Here is a 23,579-nt window from a genome sequence, read left to right as displayed (position 1 = left end):
CCTGTACCCTGCCATAAATGACTAGTCTGTGGAGAATTGTTTTTGGCATGTAGTTGCTCATTAGGAGATAGTTTTTTCTTTTTTTGTTTTTTAGATGCTTTTTTTTTTTTTTTTAAGTAGTCTGGATGATTTCACAGCTGCTATTTTGTTCCCTTCTGTTTTTAGGGAAAGCGGCAAGAAATGGTTGTGTCTTGTGTCTTGGATATTATTATAGTGGATTTATACTCTCTTGAGGATGTACTGTAGTCAATGCTGTTGCTCATTGTTGTTTTCTGTATTCTCAGTCCTGGCAAACATTTTAGTTGATTAGATCCCTTTAACCACAGGCAGGATGCATAACCTGTATATGTTTCTTCTCGTCCCAGTTTTGTTAATGTAGCACTAACTCCTGCTTTTTATGGAAACTTGATGTGTACTCTTCATTTCCCTTTTCTGTAAATTGAAAGTGTAATCAGTTCTTCGCCAGTTGTAAAATTTTTGGTTTGGGGTGTTATTAATATAATCCATGTAGCATACGTGCTATCTGGCATACAGTAAGCACTCAATAAATGGCAGATTCAAAAATAGATGGAATAACTGAACACCAGATTGCCTTAGAATCAAAGTGGTTAATTCCATGTATTTTCTGTAAGAAGCTTATAATTAAGGTAAAGATAGATATTATTCATACACCTGGGGAAACAAGTACAGTGATCTTTGCCTCTATTAAAAGTGAACTTGGTTGGGCACGGTGGCTCACGCCTGTAATACCAGCACTTTGGGAGGTCAAGGCGGGGTGGATCACTTGAGGTCAGGAGTTCGAGACTAGCCTGGCCAGCATGGTGAAACCCCTTCTGTACTAAAAATGCAAAAAAAGTAGCTGGGTGTGATGGCATGTGCCTGTAATCCCAGCTACTCAGGAGGCGGAGGCAGGAGACTCGCTTGAACCTGGGAGGCGGAGGTTGCAGTGAGCCAAGATTGCACCACTGCACTTCAGCCTGGGCAACAGAGCAAAACTGTCTCAAAAAAAAGGTGAACTCATTGTTGAACATAAGTTGAGTGCCAACCTAAGTTCAGAGTTCCAACCTTCTGATTCCTCTTTCTTCTACCAACAAAACTACACATTTTTCCTTGTATGTTTGAATTCAGGCTGAGAAATAAATGTTTTAATCTGTAGGTTTTACCAAAATTCTCCCAACAATTGTTTTCTTTTTTTTCAACAGGGTCTCATTCTGTCACCCAGGCTGGAGTGCAGTGGCATGATCAGGGCTCACGGCAGCCTTGAACTCCTGGGCTCAAGTGATCCTCCTGCCTCAGCTTCCCTAGTAGCTGGGACTACAGGCGTGTGCCCCCATGCTTGGCTAATTTCTTTTTGTTTTTTTGTAGAGACAGTCTCACTATGTTGCCTAGGCTGGTCTTGAATTCCTGGGCTCAAGGGATCCTCCTGCCTGGGCCTCCCAAAGTACTCGGATTACAGATGTGAGCCACCTCACCCGGCCTCTCCCAATATTTAATTGTTTTATACCAAATGTCTTGTAAGTTCTTACGCAATATGGCTACAATCTACCTTTCCACCTTTATTCTCCTTTTCTTTGTATTGTCCAACCAAATAGAACTACTCTGTAATAACCCTTGCTTTGATATCTCTGTGTGGGTTTATTTATTTATTTATTTTGAGACAGAGTCTTACTCTGTCATACAGGCTGGACTGCAGTGGTGCCATCTCAGCTCACTGCAACCTCTACCTCCTGGGTTTAAGCAATTCTCCTGGCTGAGGCTCCCAAGTAGCTGGGATTATAGGTGCTTGCCATCATGCCCACCTAATTTTTGTATTTTTAGTAGAGATGGGGTTTCACTATGTTGGGCAGGCTGGTCTTGAACTTCTGCCCTCAAGTGATCCACCCGCCTCGGCCTCCCAAAGTACTGGGATTACAGGCATGAGCCACTGTGCCCGGCCCTGTATACATATGTTTTTAGAGACAGGGGTCTTAGCTCGTTGCCCAAGCTGGAGGGCAGTGGCATGATCCTGGCTCACTGCCGTCTTGAATTCCTGGGTTCAAGTGGTTCTCCCACCTCAGCCTCTCGAGCAGCTGGGACTACAGACATGCATCACCATGCCCAGCTTTTTTTTTTTTTTTTTTTAAAAACACAGGGTCCGCTATGTTGCCCAGGCTGGTCTCAAACTGCTGGTCTCAAACTCCTGAGCTCAAATGATCATCTCACCTCTGCTTCCAAAAGTGCTGGGATTACAGACATGAGCCACTGTGCCCAGCCTAGTCTGTATTACAGACATGAGCCACCATGCCTTGTGTGTAATTTTTGGTGTGAATGATAGGGTTTGCTCATACTGCTTTTTTTAATGTAGTAATCCAATTTAAATATCGCTAATCTGATTTCATAACTTTAGAATATCAGTGGCCATCAGGGGCTGAGTTTGGTTCTGAAATCAAGAGGAGCATACATGGAGACCACAGTTTGTTTCCCTGTTATCTAAGAGGCAGGACAGCATAAGTGTTGTCAGTGTATTTTTGTTTTTCTTGTCTTTTCTGTCTCAGCCTCCTAAGTAGCTGAGACTACAGAGGTGCACCACCACACCCAGCTAAATTTTTGTATTTTTTTTTTTTTTTTTGAGACAGAGTCTCGCTCTGTCGCCCAGGCTGGAGTGCAGTGGCCAGATCTCAGCTCACTGCAAGGTCCGCCTCCCGGGTTTAGGCCATTCTCCTGCCTCAGCCTCCCGAGTAGCTGGGACTACAGGTGCCCGCCACCTCACCCAGCCAGTTTTTTGTATTTTTTTAGTAGAGACGGGGTTTCACCGTGTTAGCCAGGATGGTCTTGATCTCCTGACCTCGTGATCCGCCTGTCTCGGCCTCCCAACGTGCTGGGATTACAGGCTTGAGCCACCGCGCCCAGCCAAATTTTTGTATTTTTAGTAGAGACGAGGTTTCACCATGTTGGCCATGATGGTCTCTGTCTCTTGACCTCGTGAGCTGCCCAGTTCGGCCTCCCAAAGTGCTGGGATTACAGGCGTGAACCACCACACCCAGCCAATGGTCTGTATTTTTCTAAGTGTCATCAAGTTCGTGTTTGGTTAAATGCATATTCAGGTGTGGATTTATTGCTACCTCTAAATTTGATTTTTTTCTTTAATTGCTTGAACATGGAACACTTTATTTTGTTTGTGAGCTAAACAACAATAATTCCAATAACTTTTCTTATGAATAACTTTGCTTTTTTCCTCTAAATAAAGACCCCAAAGATGGCCTCTGAATTATGGCCTTATTTGTGTAAAGGATCCAAAATTATTGAAAAGTAATTGCTAGCTAGGTGCAGTAGCTTATGCTTGTAATCCCAGCACTTTGGGAGGCTGAAGCCCACGGATAGCTCGAGCCTTCAAGTTTGAGACCACTGCATTCCAGCCTGGGCAACAGAGTGAAATTCTGTCTCAAAGACAGTAAAAAAAAAGAAAGTAATTGCTTGATTGCATTTATCACAGCATTTAGTTAGAGGAGAGGAGAGACAGATGCTAAATGTGTGTGATTTTTTTGTTGTTAAGTTTCTTGGTATGTCACTGGTGGCTTTTACTCTGTGTCCTCTTTTTTTTTTTTTTTTTTTTTAAGAGCAAAATCCACGTTTATTTATTGATTTTTCATTAGTTTAAATCCTTGAGGGGTACAGCATCACTCAGATTCTGTGTCCAATGGCCTTAGCAGGAAGATTGCTTCGGAATTTGGCACGAACCATGCCACTGTTTCCATGGGCCGGAGTTACCTTTCCCCAGATGACTCTGGGTTTTATTTGGTTTGCCGCCTGGAGTCACTGTGTTATTCTTTGCTTTGTATACATAAGTGCATCTCTTGCCCAAATAGAATTATGTTTATGCCCATCTCGGGCATAAACACCTTCAATTTTAAGAAGAGCTGTGTGCTCCCTTTGGTTCCGGAGACCCCGCTTATAGCTGGCAAAAATGGCCTTGGACGCCGGGCGCGGTGGCTCAAGCCTGTAATCCCAGCACTTTGGGAGGCCGAGACGGGCGGATCACGAGGTCAGGAGATCGAGACCATCCTGGCTAACACTGTGAAACCCCGTCTCTACTAAAAAATATAAAAAACTAGCCGGGCGAGGTGGCGGGCACCTGTAGTCCCAGCTACTCGGGAGGCTGAGGCAGGAGAATGGCGTAAACCCGGGAGGCGGAGCTAGCAGTGAGCTGAGATCCGGCCACTGCACTCCAGCCCGGGCGACAGAGCGAGACTCCGTCTCAAAAAAAAAAAAAAAAAAAAAAATGGCCTTGGACCACAGCCTTCCAGACATAGTTCCTTTTAGAAGTCCCGTTCCAGCAGGCCTCCACAGGAACCAAGACGGTGGGAAGAGAAAGACCCTGTGTGTCCTTTTTAAGAGTGTGTTCCTGGTGTGTTTAGTAAAATGCAATATAACAAATACTCTGGAGTGCACACTGGGTTGGATTAGTATTTTGATTTACTCTGCTGCTATTTAATGAGTACATCAAGAGAAAGATAAAGAAAAATGCTGTAGCAGTGAGGAGTACTCTGAACTTGGAGGTGTTAGAAAGGAGAACTTTGATATTTTATATTGAGTGGTGATGTCATTTAGAACTACCCACCTTACTGACACTTCGCTTCAAATATTGGTTTTCGGAAAATCTGATTATGATGAAAGTCTGTTTATACTTATTTTGCTGATTATTTTTATTTAAATGGGATTGTATCCACTTTAAATATTTGAAAATAAATTGGCTAGCTCTTTGAACTTTGGAGAACAGCAGCCAGTATAATTCAAGGAGTAGCTTGAAGAGACTTTAATATTCCCTATCTGTTAACTTTGTCAGCTTCCCACTAAGTCACCGTAAGTAAATATGCAATCTAGGTAGGAACTGGGAGCTTGATATCCAAATATTCTGTCTCTCCTTCCAGTCAAATTGCTCTCCTTAAAAGTCCTTTTTTTTTTTTTTTTTTCCAAGGCAGGGTCTTGCTCTGTTGCCTAGGCTGGAATGCAATGGCATGATCTCAGCTCACTGCAACTTCTGTTTCCCGGGTTCAAGCGATTCTTCCACCTCAGCCTCCCAAGTAGCTGGGACTACAGGCATGCACCAGCATGCCTGGCTAAATTTTGTATTCTTTGGTAGAGATGGGGTTTCACCATGTTGGCCAGGCTGATCTGGAACTCCTGATCTCAAGTGATCCACCTGCCTCAGCCTCCCAGAGTGCTGGGATTACAGGCATGAGCCACAGCATCCAGCCCCAAAGTCCTTTCTATTTAGAAATTCCAGAGACATTCTGGCATCATGCTTTTAAATTATTTACTGTTTTATTATTTTTATTATTTTATTATTGCAATTAAGAGCAGTTCTTTTTTTTTCTGATACGGAGTTTTGCTCTTGTTGCCCAGGCTGAAGTGCAATGGCATGATCTCGGCTCACCGCAACCTCCACCACCCAGGTTCACGCAATTCTCCTGCCTCAGCCTGCCTAGTAGCTGGGATTATAGGCATGTGCCACCATGCCTGACTAATTTTGTATTTTTAGTAGAGACGGGGTTTCTCCGTGCTGGTCAGGCTGGTCTCGAACTCCTGGCCTTAGGTGATTTGCCTGCCTTGGCCTCCCAAAGTGCTGGGATTACAGGCATGAGCCACGGTGCCCAGCCAAGAGCAGTTCTCTTTTTCGCAAGTTATCTCTTATCCCCAAATTAAATCTATGTGGATTAAACTGTGATGGTTTATTGAATTGCTGCTCTCCCTCTTCTGTAGCTGACGACTCTTTGGGTCAGTTCCACCCAATTAATCTAGGCCCTCGACTCTCAGGGTGATCTCTACTTGTAGAGATTAAAATTGTTTCTAAGCTAAGTAGAGTAGAGCTTGGGTAAGGTTAAAGAAATCTTGGCAGTGTGGGTAGGAAGGGGGAAGATTATCTGTCTGATGGAATGGATAAGAAATATGACTGTAAGTTTATATTGATAAGTTAGGTTGGAATGGGCAATAGATGCTCTATTAAGATTATTTTCTATTATCTAATTCTATATTCAATAATTCTATTCTGTTATCTAGTATCTATTAATAGAGACAGGAACACCTCCATTTTTTTTGGAAATAGGTGGAAATAATCAAGTAAGATCGGATATAATCTATACTCCTGTAGTTGTTATTTATAGATGCAGCCTGATTCCATCCTCCACAAAGGTCACCCTAATGCAGATCAGCTTTTGGTAGGTGCTCTATTTGTTTGAATCCTAGCACTGGACACAACATAGATTGAGGTTTTGGTACTTTCTACATTAATCTTCACTCAGAAAACTTTTGCCCATGCATTATATTTGTTATAATATCTGCATGAAACCATTAAAAAGTTACGATAGAAAAGTTTCGAGTGAGAAACTCCCAGTGATTTAACTATATTAAAGCATAGGTTTATTTTATTTTTATTTATTTATTAATTTTATGAGACAGGGTCTTACTCCCGTCACCCAGGCTGGAGTGCAGTGGTGTGATCATGGCTCACTGCAGCCTCAGCTTCCCAGGCTCAGGTGATCTTCCCACCTCAGCCTCCTGAGTAGCTGGAGCTACAGGCTCCACACCTGGCTAATGTTTTATATTTTTAGAGACTGGGTTTTGCCATCTTGACCAGGCTAGTCTTGACCTCCTAGGCTCGAGAAATCTGCCTGTCTTGGCTTCCCAAAGTGCTGGGATTACAGGTGTGAGCCATGGCGCCTGGCCTATTTTAATTTTTAAAAATTTATATGGGGGTCTCTCTATGTTGTTGAGGTTGCTGTTGAACCCCTGGGCCCAAGTGATCCTCCTGTCTCAGTCACCCAAATATCTGGGACTACAGGTGTGTGCCATCACATCTAGCTAATAGAGTTATTTTGAATTGGTTAAATTTAAGCCTGTAAACCATAAGTATAATATAAATGTATATTTTTGGTGATTTACGAATACATAGTATTAGGGCAAGGTTTGGTTGTGATTGACACACAGCTATTAGTACTTACATATATTCTTAAGTAATCCTATTAAATCATTTTAACACAATGGGATCTTAATGGCATATCTTTAAACATATCTTATAAAGAAATGCTGCCTTAACTTAGATGCCAAGCACGTATTTTAATTTACCAATTAGAAGTTCTACATGTATTCAAGTGAAAGTGTTTCACCTTAATAATACATTTCATACAGATTGTTGAAATTCATCCTGTTCCCCTTTTGGCCATATGGACACAGGCAGGACTCTTAAGAGTGCCAAGGATTTAAGCCCTCAAATTTTACCTGCCAACCATTTCAGCATGCAATTGGGACACATGGAAGGCAGCTTAAAGTAAAGGCTTTTAAAAAATTTTTGCTACCACCCACTTGCTGTTTCTTGCCCTTTTCTCTTTTTTTAATGATTCAGAGGATCGACACTGTTGCCAGCTTACTACCTGCAGTCTTTCTAATCTTGATGGTATTATGTAATTATATAAACCTTTTGCATGGTGTCATATGATATTGTATATATGTCTTCCTACACATGTGTCTTTGGAGTAATTTCTTTCCATCTGGTGTTGAAAATGAGCTCTTTGTGAGGTTATTTTTAAATCTTCAAGCTTTCTGGCATCCTCAACACTTGAAATAACACAATTGCTTTTGGAGGCAAGAAAATCCACATAGTATACTTTGTGGTTTTTCCAGTGACAATGTAAATAGTATTTTATTTATAAAATTAATTATATATATAATATATATATATATATATATATTTTTTTTTTTGAGATGGAGTCTCTCTCTGTCACCCAGGCTAGAGTGCAATGGCATGATCTTGGCTCACTGCAACCTCTGCCTCCCGGGTCGAAGCGATTCTCCTGCCTCAGCCTCCTGAGTAGCTGGGATTACAGGCAGGTGCCACCATGCCCAGCTAATTTTTGTATTTTTAGTAGACATGCGGTTTCACCGTGTTGGTCAGGATGGTCTTGAACTCCTAATCTCATGATCCGCCTGCCTTGGCCTCCCAAAGTGATGAGATTACAGGCGTGAGCTACCATGCCTGGCCTATAAAATTATATTTTATATTTAGATAGTCTCCAGATAATTGTGTTAGGTTGGAAATAGTTGTTGCCAAGTAAATAAAGTAAAGGAGAGCTACTTAAGGGAAAGGAGACCACGAATAAGAAACCTGGTAGAGGAAAGAGGTTTTAAAGAGATCTTCTTCTCTGAAGATTTATTTTTATCTTCTTATCCTCTGTCTCATTCTGTTGCCCAGGCTGGAGTGCAGTGGGGCAATCATGGCTCACTCTAACCTTGAACTCTTGGGCACAAGGAGTCCTCCCACCTCAGCCTTCTGAGTAGCTGGGACTACAGGTACATGCCACCATGCCCCACCAGTTTTAAAAACTTTTCTTAGAGGCAGGAATTTTTTTTTTTTTTTTTTTTTTTTTTTTTTTTTTTTTTTTTTTTTTTACGGAGTCTTACTCTGTTGCTCAGGCTGGAGCTATCTCAGCTCACTGCAACCTCTGCCTCCCAGGTTCAAGCAATTCTTCTGTCTCAGCCTCCCAGGTACCTGGGACTACAGGTGTGTGCCACCACGCTCGGCTAATTTTTGTATCTTTTAGTAGAGTCAGGGTTTCACCATATTGGCCAGGCTGGTCTCGAATTCCTGATATCATGATCCACCCACCTTGGCCTCCCAAAGTGCTGGGATTATAGGCATGAGCCACTGTGCCCAGCCTGAGACGATCTTACAATGTTGCCCAACCTGGTCTCAAGAGATCCTCCTGACTTGGCCTCACAAAGTGTTGGGATTGTAGGTGTGAGCCAACACACTTGGCCGTGATGCACTGTTTGATTCTGATAATCGGGTATGTGTAATTAGCCTTAAAACCTCTTTCTTTCTTCCTTTCTTCCTTTCTTTCTTTCCTTTCTTTCTTTTCTTATGGAGTCTCCCTCTGTCACCCAGGCTGGAGTGCAGTAATGGGATCTTGGCTCAGTGCAATCTCCACCTGCCGGATTCAAGTGATTCTCCTGCCCCAGCCTCCCAAGTAGCTGGGATTACAGGCGTGCGCCACTACACCCGGATAATTTTTGTATTTTAGTAGAGACAGGGTTTCACTGTGTTGGCCAGGCTGGTCTTGAACTCCTGACCTCAGGTGATCTACCCGCCTTGGCCTCCCAAAGCGCTGGGATTAGAGGTGTGAGCCACTGCACTTGGCAACCTTTTTATTTCTTTTTTTTTTTTTTTGAGGCGGAGTCTCGCTCTGTCGCCCAGACTGGAGTGCAGGGGCCGGATCTCAGCTCACTGCAAGCTCTGCCTCCCGGGTTCACGCCATTCTCCTGCCTCAGCCTCCCAAGTAGCTGGGACTACAGGTGCCCGCCACCTCGCCCGGCTAGTATTTTGTATTTCTTAGTAGAGACGGGGTTTCACCCTGTTAGCCAGGATGGTCTTGATCTCCTGACCTCGTGATCCGCCCGTCTCGGCCTCCCAAAGTGCTGGGATTACAGGCTTGAGCCACCGCGCCCGGCTATTTCTTAACAGTAGATTGATATATCCTCTAGCTTACTAAGTAACCTTTGAGTTTTTATTATTTCTTTAATTGTAATATAAAAAGCTGATCTTTTATTAAGTGCCATTCCATCTCCTAAAGATGATGCCTATAATGATTAAATAGTAAAGGTCAGAGTCATCTACTTAGCAAGATTTACCCAATAAGTCTTTTTTTCTCCAGATGCCATTTTTGTTGACTTATCCTTGCTAGTTGTATTATCTCTGACCATTAATGAACACTGGTTAACAAGAAATGTTCAGTATTTTATGTATTCTCTCTGATATTTTGTAAGATCGAAAAGACTAGAATTGGGATGAATAATTGCATAATGATCATAGAATCATATTTAAATAAATATACTAAATAATATATAACTAAAGGGCAAGTTTTTTTGTTTTTGTTTTTAAATTTTTATTATGCGTACTGTGGTAGGCAGCCTTTATTATGGCCCCCAATTTTCTCTGCCTCCTGGTATGCATACCCTTAGTGTAATTTCCTCCCCTTGAGTGGGGGCTATTGAATAGAATACAGCAAAAGTGATGGGATGTCACTTCTAAGATTAGGTTATAAAATACTGTGGCTTCTCTCTTGGGATTCTGGCTCTCTCCCTCTCCCTGGGACCACTAGCTACCATATCCTGAGAACACTCAGGCAGCCTGTAGAGATGTCCATGTAGTAAAAAATGAGGTCTGTCAGTAAGCTTGGATGCAGATCTTTGGTGTGAGTGATCTTGGAAGCAGATTCTCCAGGCAGAGTTGAGCCTTGAGATGAATGTAAATGCAGTAGACAGCTTTACTACAGCTTCATGAAAACCGCTGGCCGGGTACATGGCTCATGCCTGTAATCCCAGTACTTTGGGAGGCCAAGGTGAGTGGATCACCTGAGGTCAGGAATTCGAGACCTGTCTTGCCAACATGGCGAAACCCTGTCTCTACTAAAAATACCAAAATTAGCTGGGTATGGTGTTGCGCACCTGTAGTCCCAGCATACTTGGGAGGCTAAGGCAGGATAATGGCTTGATCCTGAGAGGCGGAGGTTTAGTGAGCTGAGATTGTGCCACTGCACTCCAGCTCTGGGTGACAGAGCGAGACTACATCTCAGGAAAAAAAAAAAAAAAAATGACCCCGAGCCAAAGTCACCTAGCTAAGTCATGCCTGGATTCTTCATCCACAGAAACTGTGCAATAATAAATGCTTGTTGTTTTAAGCCACCATGTTTTGGAGGGTAATTTACTGTATAGTAATAGATAACTAAAACATCCACCACTTATTCGTGTAATAAATACTTACTGATTGTTCACTATTTACAAGGCACTATCATAAGTACATTGGGACATAGCAGTGAATAAATTAGAGGTGTCTGTTCTTGTGCAGCTTATTTCTTTTTCTGGGACGGGTTCTTTCTCTGTTGCCCAGGTGCAGTCACAGCTCACTGCAGCCTCAACCTCCTGGGCTCAAGCAGTCCTCCCACCTCAGCCTCCTGAGGAGCTAAGACTACAGGAACACACCACTATGCCTGGCTAATTTTTTTTTTTTTTTTTGAGATGGAGTCTCGCTTTGTCACCGAGGCTGGAGTGCAGTAGCGTGATCTCGGCTCACTGCAACCTCTGTCTTCTGAGTTCAAGCGATTCTCCTGCCTCAGCCTCCTGAGTAGCTGAGACTACAAGCCCCAGCTCATTTTTGTAGTTTTAGTAGAGGCAGGGTTTCACCATATTGGCCAGGCTGGTCTCGAACTCCTGACCTTGTGATCCGCCCGCTGTGGTCTCTCAAAGTGCTGGGATTACAGGCATGAGCCACTGCGCCTGGCCATCCTGGCTAATTTTTAAATGAAATTTTTTCTAGGAATGGGGTCTCCATATGTTGCCCATTCTGGTTTTGAACTCCTGGGCTCAGGTAGTCTCTTGCCTTGGCCTCCCAAAGTGCTAGGATTATAGATATGAGCCACCACATCCAGCCTGGAGCTTACATTTTAGTGGTAGAGGATAAATAATAAATGTATGAATCGGTGATAGAACATAAGACATCAGATTTTAGTGAGGATCAGGGAAAGTAGAACGGAAGACAATGAGGCAGGTGGGGTGTACATTTTAGATAAGGGTGATATTTCTGATAAGGTGACATTGGAGCAGAGTCCTAAATGGAGTAAGACAGTGAGCTGTACAGGTATCTAGGGAAGAGTATCCCAGGCAGAAGAACAAAACGCACAAAAGTTAAGTGGGTTTGGTATGTATGAGAAACATTGATCCAGCATGTTGGGTCAAAATGATCTAGGGAAAAGTAGTAGGAGTTTAATTCAGAGAGGTCATAGGTAGGAGAAGGAGCAAATCATTGTAGTGCCTTATTGACTGTGTTGATGACTTCGCATTTTATTCGGAGACAGGAGTTCTTGGGAGGATTTTGAGCAGAGGAAAGACACGATCCTTCATTTAATACATATTAAGGGAGCAGGACTCTGTGTTTTATATGTGATCACAAAAATATGAAAGATGGGGTTCATGCCTGTAATCCCAGCATTTTGGGAGGCTGATGTGGGAGGTTGCTTGAGCCCAGGAGTTTGAGACCAGCCTGGGCAACATAGCGAGTCCCTCATTTAAAAAAAAAAAATTATATTCCAGACGCGGTGGCTCATGCCTGTAATCCCAGCACTTTGGGAGGCCGAGGCAGGTGGATCACCTGAGGTCAGAAGTTCGAGGCCAGCCTGGCCAACATGATGAAATCCCATCTCTACTAAAAAAAAAAATGCAAAAATTAAAATTCAAGATGAGATTTGGGTGGGGATACAGAGCCAAACCATATCACCTCACTTCTAATCATTCTGTAATATAGGTATGATACAAATACATATCTTTTAAGGTTGTTTTGATGATTAAATGGCTTAATATATGAAATACTTAGAACAGTGCCCAGCACCGAATAAATGTTACCCATTGTTATTTTTGCATTTAATCTTCATCACAGCTCTTTGGAGTAGGTATTAACCCAGCCAGAAGTTCAGCAACGTGTCCAAAGTTACACAACTAGCAAGTGAAAATTCGCTTCAAACCCAGTGTTTTTTACAACTATACCTTTACTTTTGTCCATGAGTGGGTGGGGAAGGAGAGATTTGGATCTTCTTCTGTCTACTAATTGTGATCTTGTGAAAGTACTTTTCAACACCTCAGTTTCTTCTGTAGAATAAGCATAATACATTGCAGAGAACCTATATAATAATAAAAACAAACCTTGTAGTGTGCCTGTCAGAGGTCCTCAATAAATGTTAGTTCCCTTTTCCCTTTGATAAAATCTGACCTCATGGAGATGGGAGAGACTAATCTTCCATTGAGAATAATTTTTACATCTTGACTTATGCATTTTTCTACTTAAATTGGATGTGTCTAATGATTATTATATATAAACATATGTAATATAGCTGCACCTGGTTTTGTCTAGTGGTGATCTTTGGATTTGATCCAGACTTATACTGTAACATTTTTATGCCTGAGTGAGTATTCTAAAGACCCATTTCATAGCAAGTCTGGCTTCAGAGCTTTATTTCCGGTTGGGTAGAACACAGTCATGTGGTTGATGTCTCCATTGTTGCTTTTATCTTTTGCAGCAGATGTGAAAGTAAACATACAAGGTTGAAAAACAGGAAGGGGTTTGAGTTGGGAGGGTGTTTTTGAAAGGGGAACTTGTACACAAGTGACCTGCAATCTGAAGTGTAGCTTTTAGCAGTTACAGAAAGATATACCTTATTGTCTTAAAGTAAATAAAATGGCAAGTGATTTTGCAGTTTAATGAATTCATGAATTTACACATATTTTTGCTTTTATACATTTTGGAGAAGTGCATATTGTGTTCCTCTTTTTGATTGAAACCGAGAACTGATGAATTCACCCCAATTCTGGGTTCTTTTTACCTGTGAAAAAAAATTTTCAATAAGGAAACATGGAGTTTTTTTGTTGGTGTTGGATATCTGTTCTAATATCATTATATTTGGACTTCCTCAAAAGCCAAAACATAAGACCACATTTTTCTGCTTGGCTCTATGATCCTTGTTCCTAAGGAAGGGAATTAACACATACTGAATGCTAGCTATGCATCAGATATTACTCTCCATATATGCTAATTAATTTAAATATTTCTGTCTTTTACATCCAATATACAATGAGTTTTTATTGCTTTGATGAAATCCCTCCCTCCCCCTTCTTTCCTCTCATCTCTTCCTTTCTCCTTTTCCTCTTAAATGATTCTCTGGCTGAACAATTTTCTATTAATAGTATATTTGGGAGGCAGTATGATGTAACAGCCAATAAGTATATGGGATTTGGAGTCAGACCTCGATTTACAGTAAGGTTTTGTTTTTGATAGGGAAAAACTGCTTTCTATCTCAATAAATAAAAGCCAGGGTCCCACAGAGCTGGCTTTAGAAGATTCTGAGCATGGGGTGGAGTAATTGGAGCTCACAGCAAGGACTTTTGTTCCTAAAGATTCACTTTCCCCTGGGGAATCCCTTGCTGACCTCAGAGGTGCTGCTTTCTTTTAATTTTCTGCCCCAGAGGAGAGTCTTCTCTTAATACTCCTGCAGAACACAGCTGAGACCAGGCTGTAACATCTGGTATGTTACCAAAGGCTCAGGGATGAAAAAGGGAAATAAGTACAGAGTTACTAGTATGCTTCTGTAATATCTGGCTCACAAGATAAAACACACACCTCTGTAATTTGTGGTCTTCTACTGGGATACTTCCCTTACTTGACTCACAACACATGTGTTTTCTAGTGGCAGAAGCCATCTTTACCTCTGCTACTTGGGAGTGCCTCCAGCATATCCAGATTTATCTAAATACAGAGAAGGTCCAGAAGAAAAAAAAAAAGTCTTTTATCTTACCAGCCTGTGATTATATCTGATACAGGCCCCACTTCTTTCATGTGATCAACACCAGGTCTATATAACCCTTAGGGGAGACCACAGTTACCCAGAGAATGTCTAATTACCGTTCACAGAAGAGAAACATAAACAGTACAGGGGTGTTAGGGTAGTGGTAGGGAGGCCTTCCTTTTACCTTTTGCTACAGATCATATAATCTCTGATTATAGCTCCATAACTTGGAACAAAATAGCTCTCAGTAAATACTCCCTTCCCGTTCTAATCTTAACGCCATTTGATACCTGAGAAAACTACTGTTTAGTTTGTTGCAGTTTTATTTCTCAGAGTTTTGTTTGAGGAGATTCTAGTACTTAATCAGGTCTCAAGTTAGGTTGAGGAAAGTGGTGATAAAGGTAGGTTGGTGTGATCAAGATGGAACACCTGGTGCCTAGAGCAGGCCGAGTTTAAATGTTAAAGGGGGTGTCCTTTGTAACATATAACATTAATTATGGAATAACTAGGTTACTGATTCAAGGTTCTTGGAATTGTTTCTAAGGAACAGTGCAATACAGTCATAAATGTGCAATGGAGTCATAAATGTGGTTTAGAATCCTGGCTGTGGTACTGACCGCTGTGTGTCTTTATGCAAGTTACACATTCTCCCTGCTTCTCAGTGTATCTGTTAAATTTGTATAACATTTAACATGATATATCTACCTTTTAGAACTGCTGAAATGATCAGAAATAATATGTAATATGCTTAATATAGTACCTGTCGCATAATGTGATCTTAATGAATGGGAACTAATTATTATTTTAAATGATGTTCCTTTTTTTTTTTTTTGAGACTGAGTCTCACTCTGTCACGCAGGCTGGGGTGTAGTGGCTCAATCTTGGCTCACTGAAACCTCTGCAGTCCTGGTCTAAGCTATTCTCCTGCCTTAACCTCCCAAGTAGCTGGGATTCCGCCACCGTGCCTGACTAATTTTTGTTTTTAGTAGAGATGGGGTTTCACCATCTTGGCCAGGCCGGTCTTGAACTCCTGACCTCATGATCCACCCACCTCGGCCTAATGATGTTCCTTTATAATCTACCTTGTACTTGACTTATACATGCTGTGACCTTGGCCTTCTTTTTTTATTTATTTTAATTTTTACTATTTTTTTTTGAGACGGAGTTTCACTCTTGTTGCCCAGGCTGGAGTGTAATGGTGCGATCTCAGCTCACTGCAATCTCCACCTCCCGGGTTCAAGCAATTTTCCTGCCTCAGCCTGCCGAGTAGCTGGGATTACAGGCATGCGCCACCACGCCCGGCCAATTTTGTATTTTTAATAGAGATGGGGTTTATCCATGTTGGTCAGGCTGGTCTTGAACTCCTGACCTCAGGTGATCTGCCCGCCTTGGCCTCCCAAAGTGCTGGGATTACAGGTGTGAGCCACCGCACCTGGCCCTGGGCTTTCTAAACTTTATTGAGATAATTAACATATTATATGATTTATCCATTTAAATTAAAGTATATGATTTAATGTTTTTTAATGTTTATGGTGTTGTGCAGCCATCATCTCAATCTAATTTTTGAACATTTTCATCCCCCTGAAAAGAAACTTCATATTCATTAGCAGTCATTCCCCATTCCCCACCCTGCAACCCAAGTCCTAGGTAAGCACTAACTACTTTATGTCTCTCTAGATTTGCCTATTCTAGACATTTCATATGAATAGAATTATATAGTATGTTGCTTCCTTTTTTTTGGTTTTTTAAAAAAGAAACAGAGTCTTACTCTGTTGCCCAGGCTGGAGTGCAGTGGCACCAACATAACTCACTGCAGCCTTGAACTCCTGGGCTCAAGTGATCCTACCGCCTCAGCGTTCTGAGTAGCTGGAATTACAGACACGCCACCATGCTAGCAAATTTAAAAAAAAAATTTTTTTTTATAGAAACGGGATCTTGTCATATTGTCCAGGCTGGTCTTGAACTCTTGGGCTCTAGACATTGTCCTTTCTCAGCCTCCCAAAGTGCTGGGATTACAGGTGTGAACCACTACATCCGGCCCTGAACTCTGTGTGTGTGTGTGTGTGTGTGTGTTTGAGACTAAGTCTCTCTCTGTTGCCCGGGCTGGAGTGTAGTGGCACGATCTTGGCTCACTGTAACCTCCGGCTCCCAGGTTCAAGCAATCCTCCTGCCTCAGACCCCCTAGTAGCTGGGATTATAGGCACACGCCACCATGCCCGGCTAATTTTTGTATTTTTAGTAGAGACGGGGTTTCACCATGTTGGCCAGGCTAGTCTCCAACTCCTGACCTCAGGTGATCCACCCAACTCGGCTTCCCGAAGTGCTGGGATTACAGGTGTGAGCCACCGCGCCCAATCCCTGAACCCTTTTCTATTATGTTCTCACTGTTTAGCTGCATTCTGTCTTGCTAAAGTAGACAATGTCATTGCAAATCAATCTCTGTTTTTCTTTTTTTTTTTTTTTTGAGACGGAGTCTCACTCTGTCGCCCAGGCTGGAGTGCAGTGGCCAGATCTCAGCTCACTGCAAGCTCCGCCTCCCAGGTTTACACCGTTCTCTTGCCTCAGCCTCCCAAGTAGCTGGGACTACAGGCGCCCGCCACCTCGCCCGGCTAGGTTTTTGTATTTTTTTTAATAAACACGGGGTTTCACAGTGTTAGCCAGGATGGTCTCGATCTCCTGACCTCGTGATCTGCCTGTCTCGGCCTCCCAAAGTGCTGGGATTACAGGCTTGAGCCACTGCGTCCGGCCCAATCTCTGTTTTTCTATACCACCTATCCATGAGACATACTTTTCCATTTCATCACCTTTTTATTTTTATTTTATTTTATTTATTTTTGAGATGGAGTTTCATTCTTGTTGCCCAGAGTTGGATCCAGTGCAATGGCGCGATCTTGGCTCACAGCAACCTCTGCCTCCCGGGTTCAAGTGATTCTCGTGCCTCAGCCTCCCGAGTAGCTGGGATTACAGGCATATGCCACCATGCCTGGCTAATTTTTTTATTTTTAGTAGAGACGAGGTTTCTCCATTTTGGTTAGGCTGGTCTGGAACTCCTGACCTCAGGTGATTCGCCCTCCTCAGCCTCCCAAAGTGCTGTGATTACAGTCATGAGCCACCGCACCTGGCCCATTTCATCACCTTTTTTACCTGTAATTTTTCTCTAGCTGAATATGCTTTTAAGAAATAAAAGTTCTCTGCACTTTGGGAGGCCGAGGTGGGTGGATCACGAGGTCAGGAGTTCGAGACCACCCTGGCTAACATGGTGAAACCCCGTCTCTACTAAAAAAATACAAAAAACTAGCCGGGCAAGGTGGCAGTGCCTGTAGTCCCAGCTACTTGGGAGGCTGAGGCAGGAGAATGGCGTGAACCCAGGAGGCAGAGCTTGCAGTGAGCTGAGATCTGGCCACTGTACTCCAGCCTGGGCGACAGAACGAGACTCCGTCTCAAAAAAAAAAAAAAAAGAAAAAAAAAGAAATAAAAGTTCTCAATAAAAATCCTGTGGTATATTGTGATGAATAATACCCAAGATCCATGATGGGAGGGGAGATTTTTAAACATATCTTAATACATGATACTGAAAGTATGAGGCAGACTAAATTATTCCATCAGTGTTCTGAATACTTAACAACAGAGACTTTTCAGGAAAAAATTACAAAATTATGAATACAAAACTAGGGATGAAAACAAATACTTACCTGTAATGAGAAAACCACAAGTTACATATTTTAAAAAGCTGAAAAATAGGCTGAGCATGGTGGCTCATGCTTGTAATCCTGGCACTTTGGGAGACTGACGTAAGAGGATAGCTTGAGCCCAGGAGTTTGACACCCGCCAGGGCAACATATGATACCCCACCTCTACAAAAAATTTAAAAATTAATGGGACGTGGTGGCATGCACCTGTGGTCCCAGCTACTCGGGAGGCTGAGGTGGGAGGGTCACTTGAGCCCGGGAGGCTGAGGTGGGAGGGTCACTTGAGCCTGGGAAGCTGAGGTGGTTCTAGCCTTGGCGACAGAGTAAGACTCTGTCATTAAAAAAAAAAAAAAAAAAAAAAAGCTGAGAAATAGCACAAATATCACAAAATTTAAAAAAATAGCTTAACATTTTAATTAACTGATATAGTGTCATAGTTCCTTTTTTCTGTAGTTTTGGCTTCATACTCTTCTAAAGAGTTTTATATTATGACTTTGTAATTTTTTTTTTTTTTTTTGAGACAAAGTCTCGCTCTGTCGCCCAGGCTGGAGTGCAGTGGTGTGATCTCGGCTCACTACAACCTCTGCCTCCCGGGTTCAAGTGATTCTCCTGCCTCAGCCTCCCGAGGAGCTGGGATTACAGGCACCTGCCACCACGTCTGGCTACTTTTTTTGTTGTTGTTGTTGTATTTTTAGTAGAGACAGGGTTTCACTGTGTTAGCCAGGATGGTCTCGATCTCCTGACCTCATGATCCACCCGCCTCGGCCTCCCAAAGTGCTGGGATTACAGGCATGAGCCACTGCGCCCGACCGATGACTGTAATATTTTCGATAGAGACAGCACAAAGATAATTCAGTCTTCCTTTCAGCTTGGTGGCCTTGGCAGGGGCCAGTACAAATGAGGGCCCTGAGTTTAAGTTTATTTTAACAGTAAATCTACTTCTGCATGGTAAGTAATCTTAAGAGATGAACCAAGAGGTTGTAATATGCCTAGTCTCTATTTTAAACATTTATTGCAATTGTTTGGTTGTCATAAGTTGCTTCATGTGAATCATTTTCTTGGATTTAATGTTCAACTAGAAACTTGTATTTTTTTTTTTTTTTTTTTTGAGACAGTCTTGCTCTGTTTCCCAGGCTGGAGTGCAGTGGCACTATTTTGGCTCACTGCAACCTCTGCCTCCGGAATTCAAGTGATTCTCCTGCCTCAGCCTCCCGAGTAGCAGGGATTACGGGTGGGTGCCACCACACCTGGCTAATTTTTGTATTTTTAGCAGAGATGGAGTTTCACCATGTTGGCCTGGCTGATCTCTAACTCTTGACCTCAGGTGATCCACCCTCCTTGGCCTCCCAAAGTGCTGGGATTACAGGCATGAGCCATCATGCCTGGCTTGTATATTTTTATATCTTTTCTTCCAGGAACCAAAGCTGCTGCTGCTGTTTTTTTTTTTTTTTTTTTTTTTGAGACGGAGTCTGGCTCTGTCGCCCAGGCTGGAGTGCAGTGGCCGTATCTCAGCCCACTGCAATCTCCGCCTCCCGGGTTCATGCCATTCTCCTGCTTCAGCCTCCCGAGCAGCTGGGACTACAGGTGCCCGCCACTTCGCCCGGCTAGTTTTTTGTATTTTTAGTAGAGACGGGGTTTCACCGTGTTAGCCAGGATGGTCTCGATCTCCTTGTGATCCACCCGTCTCGGCCTCCCAAAGTGCTGGGATTACAGGCTTGAGCCACCGCGCCCGGCCTTTTTTTTATTAACACTTCTCTTCCTACCTCCCTTAAAAAAAAGCAGATATCTTTTTTTTTCCCCAAATAATTCATGTTAGTGTTAATGTGGAGATAAAAAACAGGCCAAACTAGTTGTGTATTTTCAGTCTAAGATCTTTCTCCTCTGTTAAGTTTCAGACTAAATATTCTCTTTTTTTCAGGCTCTCAGTACATTTTCTCTTCCATGTCAATTCTAATTCTCAGGCCGGGCGCGGTGGCTCAAGCCTGTAATCCCAGCACTTTGGGAGGCCGAGACGGGCGGATCACGAGGTCAGGAGATCGAGACCATCCTGGCTAACACGGTGAAACCTCGTCTCTACTAAAAATACAAAAACTAGCTGGGCGACGTGGCGGGCGCCTGTAGTCCCAGCTACTCGGGAGGCTGAGGCAGGAGAATGGCGTAAATCCGGGAGGCGGAGCTTGCAGTGAGCTGAGATCCGGCCACTGCACTCCAGCCCGGGTGACAGAGCGAGACTCCGCCTCAAAAAAAAAAAAAACAAAAAAAAAACTCTAATTCTCTTCATCTCTTCTTTTGGTAGTGAAAATCATGTAGAATATTAAAAGACCATATGATCTGCAAATCACTTAGAAGCAAACTTCCTCCATGAGAGTATGGCCTTAGTATCTGTCATAAATATTATTCGTTGTTTTATTTTTGGGGTAGTTTTCTGGAGGTCAAGTGTTTAAGTAGGACAGAGAAATATGAGAAGTTAGTGACAGAAGAACTAAAGCTTTTTTCCAAGATATTCTTGTTTTACAAAGAAACGTATCGACATTTTGTTAGATTTTTAAATACCTCAGTTGACAATTTAAATGTTGAGAGCACAATACTGTTAGTATTGTGAACATATTTGAGTTGAATATATTTGGTATATTTAGTTTGTATATTTAATTAATTAATTAATTATTTTTTTTGAGATAGAGTCTCGCCTTGTTGCCCAGGCTGGAGTGCAGTGGCGCGATCTTGGCTCACTGTGAGCTCCGCGTCCCGGGTTCACGCCATTCTCCTGCCTCAGCCTCCCTACCAGCTGGGACTACAGGCGCCTACCACCACGCCCGGCTAATTTTTTGTATTTTTAGTAGAAACGGGGTTTCACCGTATTAGCCAGGATGGTCTTGATCTCCCGACCTGGTGATCCCTCCCAAAATGCTGGGATTACAGGCGTGAGCCACCGCGCCTGGTCATAAGTTTAGAATTTTGAAGTCCAATTTAGAAAAAAAATTTTGGTTGTTTTTGGTGTCATATGTAAGAAATCATTGCTCAAATCAAAATCATGAAAATTTACGCCTATCTTTTCTTCTAGGAATTTTATGTTAGCTCTTACCTTCATATCTTTGATCCATTTCAAATTAAGTTTTTTATATGATGTGAGACGGGTCTGTCTGGATTCACTCACTTGCAGGTGGATGTCCAGTTGTCCCAGCATTATATGTTGAAATGACTTTCCTTTCCTCCATTGAATTGTCTTGGCACCCTTGTTGCAACCAACTGGACGTAGATGTATGAGTTTATTTCTGGACTCTCAGTTCCATCCGTTGATCTACATGTTTATCCTTATGCTGGTACCACATTGTCTTGATTTCTATAAGTTTGTAGTAAGCTTTGAAATTGGTAACTTTGAGTCCTCTAACTGTGATCTTATTTTTCAGCATTATTTTGGCTGTTCTGGCTATCCCTTGTATTTCCATATGAATTTTAGCATCAGTTTTGTCCATTTTTGTGAAAAAGGCAGTTGGGATTTTGATATCGACTGCATTGAATCTGTAGATTTGGAAATATTGCCATCTTAATAATATGAAGTCTTCTAATCTATGAACATGGGATTTTTTCCACTTATTTAGGTCTTCCTTAATTTCTTTCATTGATGGTTTATAGTTTTCAATGAAAGTCTTATACTTTGTTTAAGTATTTCATTATTTTGCATGCTAAATGGAATTTTTAAAATTTTAATTTTCAGATTATTTATTGCAAATATATAGAAATACAGTTGATTTTTGATTTTTTTTTTTTTTGAGACAGTATCTGGCTGTGTCATCCAGGCTGAAGTGCAGTGGTGTGATTTTTGCTCACTGCAACCTCTGCTTCCTGGGCTCAAGCAAACCTCCCACCTCAGCCTCCTGAGTAGCTGGGACCATAGACATGTGCCACCACACCTGGCTAATTTTACAATTTTTCTTAGAGACTAGGTTTCGCCATATTGCCCAGGCTGGTCTCAAACTCCTGGGCTCAAGTGCTAGGATTACAGGCATGAGCCACCACAACTGGCCTGATTTTTTATTGTTGATCTTGTATCCTGCAAACTTGGTGAACTTGCTTGTTTGAACTAGTAGTATTTTTTTGTGTTGGATTCCTTATAATTTTCTATTTACAAGATTATGTCATCTGCAAATAGGGATAGTTTTACTTTTTCTTTCCAATCTGTATACTTTTTATTTATTTCTTTTCTGGGCCTAATTGCCCTGGCTAGAATAGCCAGTGCAATATTGAATAGAAGTGGTAAGAGTAGACATTCTAGTCTTATTCCTGATGTTTGGATAAAAACCCTCAGCCTTTCTCTGTATGTTGTTACAGGATGTATTGATGTTAGCTGTGGATTTTTTTAGATACTTTTTATCAGGTTGAGGAAATTCCTTTCTATTCCTAGTTTGTTAAGTGTTGTTTATCATGAAAGGATGTTGGTATTTTCAAATACTTTTTTTGTGTCTAGTCAGATGATCACATGGATTTTGTCCTTTATTCTATTGGTGTGGTGTATTACATTGATTGACTTTTGTATGTTAATCCAATCTTGCATTCCTGGGATAAATTTCATTTGGTCATGGTATATAATCCTTTTTTATGGCCACTGGATTTGGTTTGTTAGTATTTTGTTGAGGGTTTTTGTGTCTATATTTACTTTTTATTTTTATTTATTTATTTTTTTGAGATGGAGTCTTAGCTACCCAGGCTGGAGTGCAGTGGCACAATCTTTGGCTCACTGCAATGACCTTCTCCCGAGTTCAAGCGCTTCTCCTGGCTCAGCCTCCTGAGTAGCTGGGATTACAGGCACTCGCCACCACACTCGGCTAATTTTGTATTTTTAGTAGAGATGGGGTTTCACCATGTTGGCTAGGGTAGTCTAGAACTCCTGACCTCACGTGATCCTCCCACCTCAGCTTCTCAAAGTGCTGGGATTACAGGAATGAGCCATCGCACCTGGCCTCAAGCACTTTAAAGATCTTAATATTTTTCTTATAGTTTTGAATCAGAATGCCCTAGTATCAGTTATCTATTGCTACACAATCACCTCAAAACTTAATGATCTAAAATAATAGCTATTTTATTTTTTATGATTCTGTGAATCAGGATTTTGGGCAGGGCTCTGTGAAAATGACTTATTTCTGATCCATGTGATAGAAACTAGGGCAGCTTATCAGTGTCACATGGTGTAAGTTACAGTGGCTGGGCTGGAGCTGGAGGATCCACTATGGCCTTACTTTGATGTCTGGTGCCTCAACTTGGATGCTTCAATCATCTGGGAGCTGGCTTGAGAAGGCTGGTCCTTATCCATGACTGTAACACTTGATAGGAGGAGTTGTTGGTAGCCATCTTTGTAGCTAAACTACCAGAGCTCTTAAAAAAATCGTACATTGGGGAGAAAACTTAAATCTTGATTTTAAATGACTGTTTTGGGCATTACTTTCAGAATAATTATTAGAAATGCCTTGATTAAACTTAGATAACTAACATTAAAATATATCATACGAAATTAGATAGTAAAGTGTTTCTTGGG

General features: G+C 41.9%; 1 protein-coding gene across 16 annotated transcripts in view; it reads left to right on the top strand.

The window, feature by feature from the left end:
- The window catches only part of EPB41 (erythrocyte membrane protein band 4.1), a 244,419-nt gene that overhangs the window by 30,549 nt on the left and 190,291 nt on the right, over positions 1-23,579 (top strand). The window lies entirely within an intron of this gene.

This window comes from Piliocolobus tephrosceles, chromosome 1, assembly GCF_002776525.5.
Source record: "Piliocolobus tephrosceles isolate RC106 chromosome 1, ASM277652v3, whole genome shotgun sequence".
Taxonomy (NCBI): Eukaryota; Metazoa; Chordata; class Mammalia; order Primates; family Cercopithecidae; genus Piliocolobus; species Piliocolobus tephrosceles.
This window is presented reverse-complemented; position numbering and strand designations above follow the sequence as displayed.